Source organism: Coenobita brevimanus, chromosome 103, assembly GCF_032717465.1.
Source record: "Coenobita brevimanus isolate Jiangsu-jjx chromosome 103, ASM3271746v2, whole genome shotgun sequence".
Lineage (NCBI taxonomy): Eukaryota > Metazoa > Arthropoda > Malacostraca > Decapoda > Coenobitidae > Coenobita > Coenobita brevimanus.
The window spans coordinates 18,299,333-18,316,184 of record NC_137056.1 but is presented as its reverse complement, the minus strand read 5'-3'; the positions used below and the strand labels follow the sequence as shown (position 1 = coordinate 18,316,184).

The window sequence follows — 16,852 nt, the reverse complement described above, 5'->3', positions numbered from 1 at the left end:
ACCACCCATCAGTCAACTGACCAGCATGAAGAAACTCATGCAGTAGCCCCTGATATTTCTAAAGCTTTTGACAGTGTGTGGCACTGTTCCCTGATATTCAAACTCCATTGCTATGGCCTATCATGTTTTTCCTCTGATTTTCTCATATCTAAGCGACAGAAAGATGAAAGTCAATCTATCTAAATACCTAGGTTTTTTCCCCTTGAGGGGGGTAGCTGAGACAGGCTGACACACTCATCAAATTACTCGTTCACACGCACTCACTTACTTGCATCTTAGCCTCTAAGGGGAGAAGGGACCGCTCTTCACTGCAACACACCGCACGAGGGTCAACTGCGCAGTACAATGCAGTGACATCTGCAGCAGGGCCCAACACCAAAGCTAGTTTACCCCTGCCTATCCCCTTTCCCACACCTGACCCGATCAGCTGATCAGACCTGATGTGGGAGAACATCCTGTCGGGGCAGCGTCAACATTTATACATTCACAATTTCTCTCCATTCATTCAAATCATGAACAGCCACTCTTCTTTGCTCTACAGTTATCCCTCTCGCATCTAACGCTTACTTCACACCGTCCATCCATCCTATTCGTGATCTTCCTCTCAGCCTTGCACTTATATCAGATCCAGTTATCTTTAATCGTTCTTCAACCATTCTCTCCATATGCTCAAATCACCATAACACTCTCTGCTCAACTTGATCAGCCACTTCTCACATAACTCCAATTCTCCTTTGCACTTCACAATTTCTCACTCAGTCCATACATGTCAATCCACACATACTCCTCAGACACCACATCTCCATTCCATTCAATCTCTTCCTCTCTGCTACTCCCATATTCCATGTTTCAGCCCTATATAATGCAGTCGGTACCACTACTCCCTCATACAGCCTTTTCTATACATCCATTCTAAGCAAACAACATCTAAACACTTTTTTCATTCCTTCCAGTACCTTTCCTACTTCATTCTAAACTTCAACGCTATATCTATTCTTCTATCCACAGCAACATGTGATCCTAAATACTTAAAACACTCTACCTCCTCAAGCAACTTACCATTCAAAGTTACATTCATCCTCCTACCATCTACCAACAACATACACTTCATCACTTTACCCTTATTCTCATTCACTCCCAATTTCCTCCTTTCACACACCCTTCCAAAGTCCTCTACTGGCTGTCTCAATCTCTCCTCAGAATCAGCCACCAATGCAGTATCATCTGCAAACAGCAGCTGACTCAGATTCCACTCTCTACTACCAGCATTCACTAGACTCAAACCCCTACCTGACACTCACACATCCACCTCCTTTACAACGCCATCCATATAAATATTAAACAACCAAGGTGACATCACACATCCCTTCCGCAGTCCCACTCTCATAGACAACCAATCCCTCACAGTATAATCCACTCTCACACACACTCTACTACAGGAACACCCTGGTTTAACGATGCAATTGGTTAAGTAAAAACCCACCACTAGGCGGGGCATTGTAAATCGGGGCCAACTTAACATGTCAAGTACAGTATAGGAATGCGTTTTTGAGCCTTGGGTTTCCCCCCCCAACCAAGTCCTAAACCCACCCAAATGAGTCCGAAAACAAGTTTATAGGCAATCTAAATGGCTTAACAACTGTAAAAGAAGCTAACCTAAGCGTAAAACCGGTGCCCGTCCCACTTGTACCAAGTCAGGGTCACTGGGGAATGCAATCTCTGACTCATATTCAAATTAGGTAGAGAAGAAGCAGCAGCACTGTATACAATCCTACCACGAGATGGTCCCGGGACAGTTAAATAAACATCTGTTATACTTAATAATGATGTACGAACGACACAGAATTGTCCAAAGTGCGAATTGTTGTGCAGGAGAATTGTTGATGTTTTAGCGGGGAATACTCTTGACAGAGAATGCAATCGATGATGCGATTGGGATAGCCTTTTTAATGGCCCTTCTCTATGTTTTTTAGTTACTGCTCTGGGTGTTGAGCTCCTTTATTTTCTTCTCTATTATTTTCCAACATTTATTTAGAAATTTCTTTGTATTTTCAATACATCTTCCTTTGAACAGCCTGAATGTAAACACATGATTTACTGATGTCACACTTTTCATCAATAGAGGAAGTATGAGGTGCTACCCAGAAGTTCCAGTAATTTGAACAGAGGGAGCCAACCATTTGCAGTTTTGCCTTTTACCGCTAGGAGAAGTCAGCAGCACCCCTTATGCATCAGTGTGGCCCTGGCCGTGTCTGTGAGCAGACGTGTTGTTGAGCTACGCTTACTATTGTAACGTGGTGTTTAAGTGACTTGGTGGTTTTGCAATGGCGGACCTCACGGAACAAAGAATCTGCATCAAGTTCTGCTTCAAGTTCAACAGGATGGCTGCAGAAACTCACCAGCTGCTTCAGCAAGCCTTTGGTGACAATGCAATGTCCCAAAGCAGAACATTTTTCTGCTACAAGCGGTTCAAGGAAGGACGAATGTCCGTCGAAGACAATGACCGTTGTGGACGAACGTCAATGGCAATAACACCAGAAAATGTGGGAAATGTTTGTCAGGCTATCCTTGCAGATCGTTGACGAACTATCCATGATGTTTGTGATATCGCTGGACTGTCGTACAGGAGCGTGCAAAGCATTTTGTTGGACGTGTTGGGCATGAGATGCATCGCTGCAAAATTTGTGTCAAGATTGCTGAGCGACGAGCAGAAGGCACAGCGTGTTGCAGTTTGCAGGGAGCTCAAGAATCAGGTCAGAGATGATGCCACCTTCATCTCCATGGTCATAACTGGTGATGAATCATGGGTTTACGGTTATGACCCAGAGACAAAGCAGCAGTCATCGCAATGGAAGTTTCCCAATTCACCGAGGCCGAAAAATGCACGTCAAATTCGCAGCAATGTCAAATTGATACTGATCATTTTCTTCGATATCCAAGGGACTGTTCACAAGGAATTCATCCCACCCGGTCAATCTGTCAGTGGAAAGTTTTACTGTGAAGTTTTGCAGCATCCAAGGGAGAACATCCGCTGCAAACGTCCAGAACAGTGGAAGAACAAGGGCTGGGTCCTGCATCACGACAACGCCCCCACCCACACATAAATTGTTGTCCGGCAGTTCCTGCCTTCCACTAACACAGTACTCATTCCTCAACCACCCTATTCGCCTGATCTTGTCCCCTGCGACTTTTTCCTATTTCCCAAGCTGAAATTATGACTAAAAGGGTGTCGATTTGATTTGATTGAGAAGATCCAGACAGAATCAGAGGAGGTGCTCAAGACCATCACACCTGAAGCCTTCCGGAGATGCATGGACTCGTGGAAAAAAAGTTGGGACCACTGTATACATGCCCAAGGGGACTACTTCGAAGGTGACAATGAGAAATAGGAGGTAACGTACTGTACAGTATATAACTTATTGTCCTACAATATTCAAATTACTGGAACTTTTGGGTGGCACCTCATATTTACTCTTTAAGGCTTTCATAATTATTAATGTTTATTTACTATTATTATTATGTAATCCATGAAAGTTAGATGTTCAATGGTCGAACACGAAATATTCGTTGTTGAGTCACCTAGCAGTCCACACTGTTCCCTACCTCATCTGATCGGCAAGAATCTGTACCCCAAATGACACTGTTAACTCCACCAGTAACTAAAACACATTAATCTAAGTCTAAAAACTGTCTATAAATCAACTTAAACACAAAATTTAAGTCCAAAATATAATCAAAATCGGTAAACATATATATATATATATATATATATATATATATATATACAGTAAGCCCCCGCTTTTGGCGATCCAATTAGTCTGGCGAAACTAACGCCAAATTCGAATTTCGCCAAACGCGAGTTCTTTTTACCATATAAATTGCCTATAAAGTGCCTCAATCAGTCTTTGGTCATTGCCAAAGTCCCCATTTTGACCCCTAAAACACCATCTTTTGAGCTGAAATAAAATCTTTTGCCTTCACATATTAATACACATGTAGAAAACAGACCAATAAACAATAAATAAAGCTAATAAGACATGATATAAAGGTTGTAACTAACCGTAAATAGAGTGAAGATAGGTTTGCTTGGCTGGGGACGTCGGAGTGGCAGTGGGGGCAGCTTAGTTGCTACCACCATTTTCCTCATCACTCTCCCCCTCCTCCCCCATAACCCCCTTAGCAACCATTTGTCTCGCTTGATCATCCACTTCATCGAAGCCAGAAAAGTCAGCATCCATCTTAAAGAGGGCAGCGAAGCTTGGCTGGGGAGGTTGGGGTGGCTGGGGAGGTTGCGGCTGTTCTTGTGGCTGTTCTTGTGGCTGCTTTTGGGGCTGTTCTTGTGGCACATCGAGTGGTGGGGGTTATCAATGATTTCACAGTTATCATCGTCTACGGGAATGGTGGCAATGACGTCTTGGATATTGCGTTGTCTGTCCAGATTCTCTAAGAAAAACTTTGTTATTTTTGCCTGCTTTGACATTTTCAATTTTTCTTGATATTGTTCAACGTGCAGCCGCCAGGGGACCGCCAAGTTTGAATTCAAATCGCCAAGTGCGCATTCGGTGGTCCGTGGCCACCCTACCGCCAAAAGTGAGTTTCGCCAAGTTGAAATTCGCCAAACGAGGGGGCTTACTGTATATATATTTATTCATTCATTGCCAGACGCCATGTATCCCAAACGGGGTGGCCAAGGGCTTAGAGTTAATTGTTTTACAGGGAGGGGCACTAATCCTCCACCAACCCCACTTGACACGTAGGGATGCCAACAGCATCTGGTGTTCCCCGGCGGTCACCCATCCAAGTACTAACCAGACCCACTGTTGCTATATATATATACCTGTATATATATATATATATATCATTAAACAGGGGCTCGGTTATCATTGGGCGGGGTACCCATCATGATTTTGGGGTATCACATCTAAGGTATCGCAAATCGGGGTTTCCCTGTACATTACTTACATAAAAAATTTTCACTTCTTTCATCAACCTAACACCTAGCCCATACAATCTCAAAATAGTCCACAAAGCCTCCCTATCATTTTTATCATATGCTTCCTCTATATCCATGAATGCCCAAAACACATCCTTACCTTTTGCCAAATACTTTTCACACACCTGTCTTACAGGGGGGAAAGTAGGTGGCTCAATCGGTAGAGAGGCGGCCTGCAGTCCAACCGGACCCAGGTTCAAATCTTGGCTGGGGCAGGGAACAGTTTAAGGATTTGAATTCCATAAGAGCAGACTTTGCTGATCTACCAGAAGACCCACAGACATGTCATAAAAATCTATCTATCTATCTATTGCCAGACGCCTCAATCCCATTCACGGTGGCCACAAACAAATTCCCTCCACGTCGCCCTGTCCCCCGCCATTTCGATGCCCTGCTCCCGACTCACACCCCCCCCTCTCTCATATACCTCTCCACCCCATCCCTCCATCCCATCCTCGGCTTCCCCCCTCCCTCTCCCCCCTTCCACCTCACTCACATACACTCTCCTCGTCAGTCTTTCACCCTCCATCCTCTCCACATGGCCAAACCACCTCAGTATATTCCTCCTGACGCTTCCTATCACATCCACATCCACACCACAATGCTCCTTTATATCCTCATTTGTCAGCCTGTTTCCCCATGTGACTCCACAGGCTCCTCTTAAATAACTCATTTCCACTGCTCTCACTCTTGACTTGTGTCCTTCCAACAACGTCCAAGCTCCACTTCCATACGTTAGAATTGGTATCACAATACTGTCACGTAGTAACTTTTTCACTTCCATGCTCGCTTCCCTGTTTCTTATCACTGCTTTTAAGGAACCAGCAACCTTTCTTCCCTGCAGTATCCTTTCAAGCACTTCATCCTCCAAACCTCCATCCTTACTCATCACACCACTCAAGTACTTAAACATTCTCACATTTTCCAATTCCTCACCCTCCAACCTCACTGTACATTCACTGACTTCACCTCTCTCAAAGACCATCACTTTACTCTTCCCTACATTCACCTTTAGATTCCATTTCTTACACACTCTCCCAAACTCATCCACCAAGCCTTGCATCTCCCCTACGTCTTCACTCAACAACACAGTATCATCTGCAAACAACAGTACAGGGAGTTTCCAAACACTATCCTCTCTCACCAGGGCCACTCCAACATCCACTACCCTACCTTGCACCTCTTTTATTACCCCACCCATGTACAGATTGAACAACCATGGAGAAATGACACATCCCTGTTTCAACCCAACTTTCAAAGAGAAAAATTCACTCAGTTCACCATCCACACACACTGCAGCCTTAGCATCATCATACATCCTCTTCACAGCATTCCACAACTTCCCATCTACTCCATATATTCTTAATACTTTCCAAATACTTGTCTATCCACTCTGTCATATGCTTTCCCCAAATCCATGAAAGCCTCATACAACTTCTTTCCCTTCTCTAGAAACCTTTCCACTAAAGATCTAAGAATGAATATCTGATCTACACAACCTCTTCCCTTCCTAAAGTCTCCCTGTTCTCCAGCTAATTCCCCTGATCTTTCTCTAACTCTGTCAATAAGTATCCTACCATACACTTTTCCTATTATACTAAGAAGACAAACGCCCCTATGATTACCACACACTTCTTTTTCCCATTTCCTTTCTACAAGGGAATAATTATACCTGACTTCCAATCCTCTGGAACTCTACCTTCCTCCCAGGCCAATCTGCACATCTTCCACATCCATTCTACTACTATCTCTCCCCCATGCTTCAGCATTTCACCACACACTCCATCAATTCCTGGGGCTTTCCCCAATTTAACTTTCTTCATTGCTTCCACAACTTCTATCCTACCGATTTCTTCCTGTCTTCTCACCTCCCTCCTTCTCCCACCCATTCCCCAGCCACTTATACTCGCATTACTTCCATCCACTATGTACAACAGTTCCTTAAAGTGTTCTCTCCATCTGCTCACTTTTTCTCCCTTCTCCACTAGTAATCTACCATCTTTATCTTTCACTCCCCAGCTAACTTCACTTCCACCCTGTCTTACTCTCTTCACTTCTTTCCAGAACATTTTCTTACAGTCCCTCCACTTTACACTCAAATTCCTTCCAAACGCCTCATCCACTCTCTTCTTACTCTCTCTTACTAATCTTTTCACCTCACTCTTCCTTTCTACATATAATTCTCTCTTCTGCCTCTCTACTTCCATGCCCCTATTTCTCATCCATTCATTGTATCCTTTCTTCTTTTGTGCCACAGCCTGTCTCACCTCTTCAGTCCACCACGCTGTTCCTTACATCCCCCTCCATCTTCTCTTCATCCCACACACCACATCACATGCTGCACATATTTCTTCTGTGAATATACTGCACGCACCTTCCACATCCCCCATCTGCTCCAATTCATATTTGGCCAATCGTTCCTCCACTTCTCTCTCGTATTCTGCCTTTTTCTCATCCTCTTGTAACCTTTCCACTCTCCTTGCAAATACTTCTTCTTCCCGTCCTTCCCTTCTTCTATTTCTTCATCTTATTTGGATCTTGATTCTGGCCACCACCAAGTAGTGGTCAGAAAGTCCACTCCCCCAACCTGTATAAGCTCTTGTATCCATTACACATCTTTGCATCCTTTCATCCACACACACATAATAATTCATTGCTTTCCTTTCATTCAGTTCACCACCCACCCTTCTCATCGCTCGCCATGTATACCTGTGGATCATTTTATGCCTGAAGAGGGTATTGACTATCATAAAAATACCCCTGCTAATACCAAGACACCAGTCCTGTATTAGAGAGCCCTAGCATGTTTTCAATATGGACAGTGGGTGTTAGTGCCAAAGTGGTGATATGCAGAGGTATAGATTATGTAGGAGGACTACTGGGCCCTGGGAGCAGGCTGTGAAGTGCATGCCCAGAATTGGACACATTTATTTATCTAAAAAAAATAAATTAAAAAAAATAAATAAATAAATAAAAAGAAACAAACACCTGATCCACGCATCCCCTTCCTAAGAAGAAGAAACAAATACCTGATCCATGCATCCCCTCCCTCTCCTAAAACCACACTGCTCATCACCAATCACTCCCTCTATACCCTCTCGAACTCTCTTAACCAACACTCTATCATACACCTTACCTACAACTCTCAATAGATTTATACCCATAAAACTAGTACATTCATAATTAACACCCTTAAATTTATACAACAGAACCACGCTTGCACTTGCCCAGTCAACTGACACCATACTGCTAACAAAACACACATTCAACAATCTCACTAACCACTCAACAATAGTCACTCCACCACCTTTCAAACATTTCACAGCACACCCATCCATACCTGCAGCTTTCCCTGCTTTCATCTCCTTTACTGCCACCTGCACCTCTTCATCGTAATCAAAGAATCATTCAACTCTCCCAGCACATTTATTCCTTGCTCCCTTCCATCTGCCACAATCTCAGTATTCTTTTCTTGCTCTACAATTAACAATCTTTCAAAACACTATGCCCACTTCTTCCTTACTGCATCCACCTCAATTAACATCCTTCTATCCTCTGCTTCTACTCGCTCTTCCTTTCCAGAATCTCCCTTTCGCACCCTCTTCACCTCCTTCCAAAACATTTTCTTATTCTGTTGAAAATTCTCAGTCAACTGCCTACCTCACCTCTCACCTGCTGCCACTATAGCATCACACACAGCCTTTCTCACCCTATTCCTCTTTTCCTTATACCTCTCATATGACACCTCATCTTTCCTCTGCAGCCACACTTCATTTGCACATTTCTTTTCAGCTACAGCCATATTTACTTCCTTGCATCACCATTCAATTCCTTTTCTTACACCACCACCCACCCATCTCACATCACGCACATCTTCCACATACCCCACCACAGCACTCTTAAACAACTGCCATTCCTCCTCCACACTGCCATTTTCCTGATCTTTCACTGCATTCACTCACCTTTCAGCTTCCCCTGATACTCTCTTGATACTCTATCATTTTCTTTCTTTCATCCAGCTCACTCACTTTCAAAACCTCCCTGCCACACCCAACTCTCCTAGCTCTCACCAACCTCATACCTACTTTCAACTTTTCCTCCACCAGGTAGTGCTCAGATATACCTCCACCCTCCCCTTTCAAAACTCTCACATCCAACAATCTTCCTCTTACATTCTTGGACACAACCACCTAGTCAAGTAATGTTCTATCAACAACCCTTCCACTCTCCTGTCTCATCCATGTATACTCATAAATGTCTTGTTTCTCAAAACAATGAATTTCCAATCACCATCTCTTATTCAACACACATCACTATCACTCTTTCCCCATTATTATTTCTTCCAGGCACAACATGTATACCAACAACATCTTCAACCACTATATTTCCCACTCTAGCATTCAGATCTCCCATCATTACCAAATTTACATTCGCTCAAAAATTCTGCAGACCCTCATCAGCATCATTCCAGAAAGACTCCCTCTCTTCATCCCTGTCACTACCAGGCCAATATGCACTCACAAATATCCACAACTGAGGTCCAAATTTCTCATTCACCCACACAAGTCTCAGTGATACTTCCTTCCATTCAATCTCACACTGCTGCACTTCTGGGCTCTCTAACAAGGCCACTCCTCTCACTCTTCCTCTAGCAACGCCTGACATCCTTCCTGTCACACTTCCAAACTTAGATTCACCTTTCCCTTTCATCTTTCACTCACTCAAAGTTAACACATCCAACTTTCTCCTCATAAACATTCTCCCAATCTCCTCCCTCACCAGATGCTGCATGTTTCCTCATACCATGTAAGTTTTCTTATGTCTTCCCCCCGCCCTCCCATCAACTGGAAATATTCCATCTGTACTGCTTTGATATATAGTGGGTCTGTTTTCTTTCTTAAAATGACTGCAACATATTGGTGACAAAGAAGTACAGTCGACCCTTGAATCAATGGAAAATGGGGGGGATGAGTGTCCGTTGCTTGAAAATGAAGGGAAAAATAGCCTAAAGCTCAAAAAATAGTAAAAGAAATATGATGGTATCAAAGATGAGGTGCAGCGACACTTTCACAGACTAGTTTACCTCACAATACCCCGTTTTCTATGGACCCATTATATTATGACTAGCTTCAAGGTGTACAGCAGAGTCTTTATACAACACGAGATAGGTTATGCAGAACCTTGTTCAAAATCAATTTCGTGCTAAAAAGTCACATATATTTACATGTAAAATAGGGGGTTAGGTTCTAGGAGCCCCATATTTTTCGTTGAATATATATTTAAAGATAGGTTATTACAAGTGTCTACCGTAAGACATCCAAGATGTGTTTACATTACGATCTCGACGACTAGACACATCAGTGCATTCTAACCTAACCTAACCAACTAGTTTTGCCCCCTAATACTCCCCATAAAAATTTTAACCACCAAAGATTGCCATGAAGCCTCTTGAAAGTCATCATTACCATTCAAGTAAAAACTTCCGACCTTCAACATGTTAATAGTGGCTGCCCAGAATCATGCATATTTCGCCAAGAGTCACTTTCAGCGCACTTATTTAACCCCTTAACTGCGGGGTTGTCAGAAGTGTGCCGTGAGCCTCCCGTGGGGATAATCGGGCTCTGACTGACTTTTTAAAAATATTTGACAAAAATCAGTTATAAGTCCTAGAATATTACTATTAAATAAGCATATGGCACATACCTTCAGCTTTCTCCTGGGATGTTTGTTGAGCCTTCATCGACTACTGTAGGACTTGTGGAGACTTCTGAAGTTGGGTAACGAAGTCTCCACTTTACACTTCCCGATACCCCGTAATATGGTTACCACTGCTTGATATTATAACTATAAACACTATTCTATAAATTCAAGTACTTTGGGATCCATATACCAAAAAAAAAAAAAAAAAAAAACACTGAAAGCAACGTAAATTACGAGCACATACAAGCTTTCCACCCACACTCGTTCCCCAATGGTATTCTGAGACAGAGCTGTCATTTATTATTCATAAACACACTCACACTTTATATTCCTAGGACTTTATTACACTTATTTACATATACAGTATTTATCCATAAGTTTCTTTCAGCACTAGTAGTATATTTTCACTCAAGGCATTCATTTTCTTGTTCAGTAAACTAGCGTAGAGTGAAAGTTTTCACTTTCACTTTCATTACTTCAAGTATTTACAATCGTATTCTTATATTACTAACTATTTACATTTCTGTTTAAATTCTCTATTTTATTTACATTATTTACATTTCTATTTTATTTACACTATGTTATGCACTGCCACTTGCAGTAACTTATAAAACTATTTTCCACTGTTCACTTATATTTACGAGTACATTCATTGTTTTCACTTGCTATTTACACATTATTTATATTTCCACTTGCAATGTTTTAGAGTCACCAGAAAGACTGTAGTCACTGTCCATCTTTACCATTGACAAATTAGCCAGTTCACGTTCCACAGCAGAGTCACTTAGCCCACACGAGGTTTAGTAGGGGTAGAGGTCACAGGGCCCTTTGCAGGAGGCTAAGGACAGGCGCAAATCAGAAGTGGTTTCACCTTGAAAGACAAGAGTAAACTGAATGATGTGGCCTAGGGGCAGGGAAGGGTTGACAATGTCAGCCTGGTGACAGCTGCTAATTTATATGCTATAAAATGATTGGCAGGAAATATCGACAATACATAACAAATTAGGTAGTTCCGGGTGAATGTAAATATCACTTAGGCTTCTCCCTTCCTTTCATATATATATTTTTGTTACGAGAATAGGCCATACGGCATATTTCAAGGGTAAATAAACAGAGGAAATTAGTGAACGAATGCACGTGGGGTGCTGCCTGGTGATAATTATCCCATTCCAGACATATGGCAGTATCAGTTACCTTTTCTCTTTAATATATTTTTATGTATAAGAATAGGGCATAGGGCACATTTCAATGGATAAAAGGAGTGGAAAAATCTGTCCAGCATTTGTGTAGTGCAGCGCAGCTGGACAGGCGGGAGGACAGGGTAATGGAGGGGAGGTAAGGAGGGGAGTCAAGGACAGGGGGGAAAAATGGCTAAATTGTCAACAATGGATGGGAGTGCAGATGACATTAGCAGAACTGAGTATAGCTGGACACTGGCAGTACTGATAGATGATACAAGCCACCACTTGAAAGCCTGGGCAAATTTAAAATAACACAGAATCACAAAAGTGACGCCCCGCGGTACGATACCTTGCTCCCGAACATCACAAAAGTGACGCCCCGCGGTACGATACCTTGCTCCCGAACATCATAAAAGTGACGCACTGCAGTTAAGGGGTTAAAAAAGAAAAAAAAGTGTGAAACTATTTTTGAGTCATTAGTCATCAACAATAAAGGGAAAAAAGAAAAATACAGTATACTGAAATCGTCAGCATGGAGTGATTGCATACTTCTCACTTCTCAGATACACACATCCATTTTTCATTCATTGCCAGACGCCATGTATCCCAGACGGGGTGGCCAATGGCTTAGAGTTAATTGTTTTACAGGGAGGGGCACTAATCCTCCACCAACCCCACTTGACATGTAGGGATGCCAACAGCATCTGGTGTTCCCAGGCGGTCACCCATCCAAGTACTAACCAGACCCAACACGCGAATGAAATAATCATGAGTAATAACCTAGTCAGCCAAGCAGTATAATTTGTTTGACAGTACAGTATACAGTAATTCACAAGAAATTCATTCACATAATGATCTTACCTATTTCACTCAACACGCAGTGTCTTCACATGCCATAAGAGCTGAATTTTCTCTACCAATGATAGTCAGTTTGTAGCAAGGGTCGGGCACAAGGCTTTTCTTTTCTTTTTCTTTTTCAACACATTGCACCCAAGGCAAAAACATGAATTTTACTGCTCCTTCATCATTATTATTATTTTTTTTTTCCAACAAAGAAACTATCCACATCGTAAACACAGCCGAGCCATTTCATGTCTGATTGTTTGCAAATAAGCTCCCAGACCACATGCCACTTCGTCCAACAATTTTACATTTTCCTTTGGAATAAAAGCTTTTCTTGTGTTCATAGCACTTTCAAGGTGCTTAGGTATAACTAAGTTAGTTTGGAACCACGTGCTCAGAGATCTTTCTCATCACAGCAACGATACACACAACAGTGATGCAGGCAGTGGCAGGTGGTATGGGACATGGGTCACGTGGGTAAGGTACAGTACTATGTTACAGTAATTTTTTATGTTCAACTACAGTATCATTTATTTTTGTACAAAAAAACTTTCAAATAGCAGACAAGTGACCGGCATCTGGTGCAATTCTCTGCCAACAGATACTGTCCGTTGCTTCCAGTAATCATTGATTCGGGGTCCGTAGAATCGAGGGTTGACTGTACGAGATTTGCATGCTCTACTTCTTTAGCTTTTTCCACCTATTATTTACTTTTCACTCCCAAGGATGCAAAAGCAACTTACTTCAAAGCTTCTGACTGGTTATTACTGTCTATAACAAATCAGTATACCATTTTTAATGCACATCAACCCCATTTTATTTGTCATTATGGGACAAATGGCAAGGGCTGCCATATCTATTTAGAACCAGCATATGGTTCTCAAGGTTACGTGACTTCACATTTTAGCTTTCTCTTATTAAAGGAATTCTATAGGAGATAGATCATGGGGCCTGATGGAACTGCTGGATGGATACTGAAAGAATGTGCAAATCAATTGGTGCAAGCAATTCATGATATTATTAAATGTTCATAGAAGGGGGAAGAGCTGCCTATACACTGGAAAACGGCAAATACAGTGCTCATTTATAAAGGAGCTGAAGGAGAAGACGCACTTAATTACAGAAAGGATACCTCACTAATGTTGTTTATGAACTGTATACAAAAAAAATTTTCAGAAAAAGGCACATTAATTTCCAAGAAAATGAGGTAATAACAGCAAAACATTTTGGATTCAGGGAAGGCTCATCATGCATCACAAACCTGCTGAGTTTTTACAGCAGAGTGGTGGATATTACACAGGAACGAGAGGGCTGGGCAAATTGTGTCTACAAGGATTTGAAGAAGACGTTTGATAGGGCGCCACATGAAAGACTGCTATGGAAATTAAAAACTACTGAAGTAGTGAATTGGAAATTGCTAAAATGAAGGGACAATTATTTACTGGGAAGACAAATGAGAACAGTTATAAGTGACAACTATTTCAGTGGAAGAGTGTAACTAGTGAAGTGTCATAAGGCTTAGTTTGGGCTCCTATAATGTTTTTTATCTATGTAAATGATATGCCAGAATGCTGGTTATATGTATTTGTTTGTAAGTGATGCAAAGATTACAAAGCAAATTCAGAATGGTGACAGTTGTAAGGAGTTCCAAAATAGCTTGGATAAGCTGTACAGTTGAAGCCAGACTTGGAAAAAAAAAAAAAAAAAACTAGAAGTGGGAATAAGTGGTAAAAGACCTAGCTAAGAGTATAAAATAGGATGAGATAGGATCAGCAACATAAGAGAAGAGGAAGATCAAGGAGTGACCATACAGGATGATCTATTACCAGAGAAGCATATAAATAACATCACTGGAGGACATACAGATTGATGCCTCAAATGAGAGTGGTTTTCAGCTATCTGGATGAGATGTTGAGAGAGAATTTTGTTCATCTATCTATCTATTGCCAGACACCACAATCCCGCAAGGGGTGGCCATTTGACTTTGAGTTATTTGTTTCACGGGGAGGGGCACTAACCCTCCACCAACCCACTTGTTGACACACAGGGAGCATGCATGGTTTGCTTATATGGTTACCACCCAGCACTGTAAATGGTTTCTTGGCTAACAGGAAACCGTTTGGCTTGTCACTCAATGTAAAGCCACCTGTAAAGGAAAGAAAAGCAATAAGAAGTGACAGGAAAGATGGGAGAAATAGGAAGAGAGGAGGGCAGGCACAGAAAAAGAATGATAAAGGCTAAGGAAGAAGTAGGCAGCACTACATCAAGTGAGTGGATGATGATCGCCACCACCTACCACAATAATAAGACCAAATATGCAGCAGTGATATGGTCACCTCATTCAAAGAATCATGTAAGAAAACTAAAAAATGTACAGAGAATGGCTAATAGGATGCTACTAAGTTTGAGGGAACTGTCTTATGAAGTGTGATTGAAGAAGCTGAAGTTATGGTAAGTGAGAGAAGCAAGAGAGATTTGATTATGATATTTAAATCTTAGAAAACTGGAAAAAGTGAATAGAGAAATCTATTTTTGGATGACAATGGAAGGACAAGAGGAAATGAGTATAACTGATGAAGAGTAGATGCTTAAATGATGTGAAAGAAATTTAGTTTCCCTAACATGAGTAGACATTTGCAACAGTTTAGACGAGGAGGTGGTGCAAGCAAAGAACATATGTGTGTTTAAAAGTCGATTGGATAATTTAAGATATGGTGACAGGACAACACAAGCTTCACTAAAGTCCTATATACTACAGCTAGGTAAATACATGACACATATGAAATGAGTACTATTTTGCTGCCTAGTTCTGAAACTATTACATCTTTTATGCACCCACCTATCATAAACAATATACGAGATAGAGTTACTTCCTACACCCTTGGGGCAAACTGCATGTGGCCAAACCCCCTCTGTTTTGAAAGGACTACCACCATCCCTAGATATCATCACTTTTGTTCTATTCGCATTTACTCTCAGTCCCTTGTATCCCATTCCATCTCTCCACTTACAAAATTTTTTCTCCGTCACCGTCTCACTGTCCGCAATCAACACAAAATCATCAGCACTCAACACCTCCCAAGGAAGCCCAGTTCTGCAGCCATGTGAGAGAACTTCAAGCACCATGGTAAATAATAAGGCGATTAAAACTAACCCTTGATGCAACTTAAAAAATAAAAATAAAAAACTAAAACTTACATACAACTGCTCACAGTTCTTGCACTGTCAGAAGTAAATAATTATCCAAAGTCATGCCACTGATCGAACAATGCTGGTGTGCATTGAATGTAGGTGCATGTGGTCAGTAAGCCACCTGACTTCATGGTTTGTCCTTGTTCTCCACTGCAAATAGAAGTCTACTGTCTAGGTATTGTTTTTGTATCGTTAAATTCTAACCACAGGGATATTATAATTTTGTGTTACTCAGCTGATTCCAGTACGATTTCTATGGTCAGATAATTCCCCCTCCAGATACCAATATTATACCCTAAAGACCGCATTTTTCTGAGGCTATGTTCAACCCCAGCCGCAACTTGTGGTCGATTTTTCAACTTTTACCATGGTAAAATTTTTTCTTACAGATTTGAAGAGCTTGAATTTACACACATGAAAATGCAAAATGCCAATCTCAGTCCCCTTGGCCTAATGGTTACCGCAAAACTGCCCATCAAAGATTATAAAAGTCTACACTTGCGGTAGGCGAAAACCAGAAAAATCAGCGTAAACTCAATTTTTGCTAGAGAACCTTGCCAAAATAAATGAAATCAATGTAAAATATGTTTCTACTGATGAAATTATGTGTAGAAGTCAGCATGAGTAAAAAAAAAAAAAAAAAAAAAAAAAAAAAAAAAAATTACATTCAAAAAATTCTGCAAAAAAACTAAATTTCACTAAAGAACCTTACCAAACTCAATTAAATCAATGTAAAATATGTTTCTGTTGATGAAATTAGGTGCAGGAGTCAGCATGAGAGCTAATAACCATACTTAAATTACTATAAACTTATAACAAACCTTTCTAGGCATCAAACAAGTCATCTGGTAAGGATTTGAAGTGGATCATAGCAGGGAAATCACCACGTCATATCTGGGACACAAGCTAGGGAGGAGTGAGGTGGAGGTGAGGTGGGGGGGGG

At 41.4% G+C, this 16,852-nt stretch overlaps 1 protein-coding gene across 1 annotated transcript in view; it reads right to left on the bottom strand.

The window, feature by feature from the left end:
* The window catches only part of LOC145415636 (O-glucosyltransferase rumi homolog), a 627,136-nt gene that overhangs the window by 272,886 nt on the left and 337,398 nt on the right, over positions 1-16,852 (bottom strand). The gene's annotated exons all lie outside the window — the stretch shown is intronic.